Consider the following 3,240-nt stretch of genomic DNA (forward strand, 5'->3'; position numbering starts at 1 on the left):
CCCCACCCCAGGCTGTACACTTTCAGGGCTAGGGGAAATGCCCATTTCTTTTCTCCTAGGATATATTCAGAGTACCAGCCTAGAATCCTATGATTCCCAGCCACATGATCTCTTAAGACCTCTCTCCCTAGGGCATCCTCCCCAGGACTCCTGAACCTTCCATGTTCAGGTGCACCCCAGAATTCAGAGGTGGGCTAAATCTGGCAGGGGTCTAGGGCTGGACTGGAGTTTGGATGAGCAGGATAAGCCAGGGAGGAGCCGGCTCCTGCTCTCCCTGTATCACCCTGCTCTGGAGCAGTATTCTGAGGAGCCTAAGAAATTCAAACTGGCCTCCTGGTTATTATGAAACAATCCTTATCCAGATGGGGAAACAGATGAGATTCTGTTGAATGTTAGCATGATGTCTAACTAAAATATTTAGACTCAGGGTACTTGGGCATCTTTTTGCACTCTCGCCTCAAACCCCACAAATGCAAGGGGTGGCTGCAAGCTAATACAAATGATCACTGTCCACTTGACATCAAATTAAGTCCCTGTGTTATTGCTGTCAGAGCCCTTATTTGCTTACATATATTTTGGGCAGTTAGTAGTTTAAGAACTGTGAAGCTTTGATAAGCTGTTTCCCCATGCTTTATTTGTATGGTTTGTATGTTTTACCAATTGTAATGACACAGAGAAATCTGATTGAATGACATTCACGAACAATTTTTTATGATATTACACTGATGGCTATATTATTACTCCAAAAAACCACAAAAGTTTTAAAGTAAAAATAATTTTCTCAAAATATGCCAGAAGAGGGCGCTAAATATATTCACCTGAATTTTTTCAAACTTCAAAATATGGGTGACAGTCTAAGAAAATGTCTATCTGTGCAACCTACTTACTAGGCATCTATAAATAACTTTAGACAAGTAAAATCTACATTTTGCACTCTGACCTAGGAATAGTTCATATAATCTCAGAAAGACTAAATAGTTGCAATTTTGTTTCAGTGAGATTTTAATGGTATAATTCTTTATTATAAACTATGTACCTGGTTAAGCAGATTTCTGATTAAGCCCATATATCAAGTACTAAGAATTAATGTTAGTTAAGAGTTAATGACAGATTCATGATTCAAAAATACAGTTGTGTCACTAAATTTTGACCTCAGAACTAAGAATGATTTAAGTAAATTATGTTGCAAATCCTAAACACTCTGATTTAAGATCCTTGAAGATTGTACTATGTCCTATAATAGACATCATATATGATTTTGCACCTATCTCTATCAGCCATTGCTACAACTCAGGATAAAATGAGAAGAGCTTAATTATAACAGGAGGAAAATCCTATAGCTGTGCTGTCTGATAAAACTTTCCTGCAATGATGAAAATATTTCTATAGCTGTGCTCTCAATAAAGCAGCAACTAGTCATAGTGGCTACTAAGCACTTAAAATGTAGCCATTACAAAATCCAGGGACCGAATTCTTAATTTTAATTGATTTAGATTGAAATAGCAACATGCAACTAGTGACCACAATATCAGAGGGTACAGTCTGGTATCCTGCATAAGGGAAAATATCATCAATGACAGATGAAAGAGTTCTGAGTCACTGTGTGCTATCTTTGAGATGGCATCCTGAAACAGGGCTAATCAGTATTTGGACTTGAGGCCCTTAAAAGGTCACCAGTTTCTTGGGTGACTTTAAACAACTGCAAAATCACTCTAACACCTTTTGGTTAGAACATAAAGGCAGAACAGATAATGCCATTAACAGGCACCATTCAGAGAGATGGGTGGGAACCTCAGCTCTCCTAACACTGATCACCACCTGGAGAACACTATGGAATGCAGATTCCCAGGATGCACTACATCCCCAGAATTAGAATGTCCAGGAATGGGGCTAGAAGCTGTTGGAGTAATAAGTTTTAGGATTTACTAATTTTTAAAATTATTGTATAGTTGTAGATGGACAGCATGCCTTTATTTGTTTAGTTTTTTATGTGTTGCTAATGTTCAAACCCAGTGCCTTACACATGCTAGGCAAGCACTCTGCCACTGAGCTACAGCCCCAGCCCTAGGACTTACTATTTTTGATTAAAAAAAAAAAAGTCTATGCAGATGATTCTCCTGAAAAAAATTCATTAATGGTATCTCCAAGTTTCTAAATGTTAAAATGTGAATGTATCTGATAAGCACTCAAAATACAAATGTCTTTAAAGTTTCAGTCTTTTTAGTTAAAAGTGTTGTAAAATTTAAAAACACTCTAATATGAAAGTGTATACCCTTTCATTTTCTTTGATAAACTATAAACCATTTCTGTTGGCCTAAGTGGATGTTCAGTTCACAAAAGGATCCTTTCCCACAAATACTTTATTTTTATAGTGAGCAAAACAAACAGTACTCTATCAGCATATGTAACAGAAGGGAAACGTAAAGGTAGGGAAATGGTATAGAGAAATGCTACTGAGTATGTACTTAGCTCTATCAAACCAACAGATCTGAGCATACTCCCAAATTCAGAAAACTGAAGATGGATTAGTGAATATACAATACACATACCCACACAACACTTATGCAATGAACAGGCTGATTCTGCTTTCCTTTCTCTCATAAATAAGCATTTTTTTTAAAATGGAAAACAATTTCTACGCTGGCACTAAAAATGGAATTACTTAATAACGCCTTATCTCCTTCCAGAATCTTATCAACATCATCATTTCTGAAGGCAAATATGAAAGTTAAATTAAACGATAATTAAAAATTTCATCTAATTGTGATTGAAATATGCACCCGACAGTTGTTCTAGTGCTGGGTTGGCAAGTGCTACATGCAGGTTTCCACCCTTCTCTCTTCACTTGAACTGAAGACATTTTTAAAAAGCAAAAGCTTACTTTCTTTATTCTTCCCATGCTTTTTTTGTCCATGACATTTAGTTTACCTGCACTTATCCTGAGCTACACAATAGCATTTGTTTTACTTATACTGGAGTTTTATGAAGTTTCTGAAACCATTGTGAGGTCACTGAGAGTATTTCATACTGCTGTCAGATTATCTAATAAAGAAAGAAAAAAAAATTGACACACATGTGGAAGGAAGTGGTAGAGCTCTTTTTGTAATATATTGAATTTTTAATATTAAAAATTTTATTGTTCAAAGGCATGAATTACTAAAGCTGATCAAGATTTTAAAACGGGAGTTTGAAAAGTAAAATTTACAAGAGATGATTAAAAAAAAAAAAAAAAAAAAAACA

The sequence above is a fragment of the Marmota marmota genome, unplaced genomic scaffold (genome assembly GCF_001458135.2).
Source record: "Marmota marmota marmota unplaced genomic scaffold, marMar, whole genome shotgun sequence".
Taxonomy (NCBI): Eukaryota; Metazoa; Chordata; class Mammalia; order Rodentia; family Sciuridae; genus Marmota; species Marmota marmota.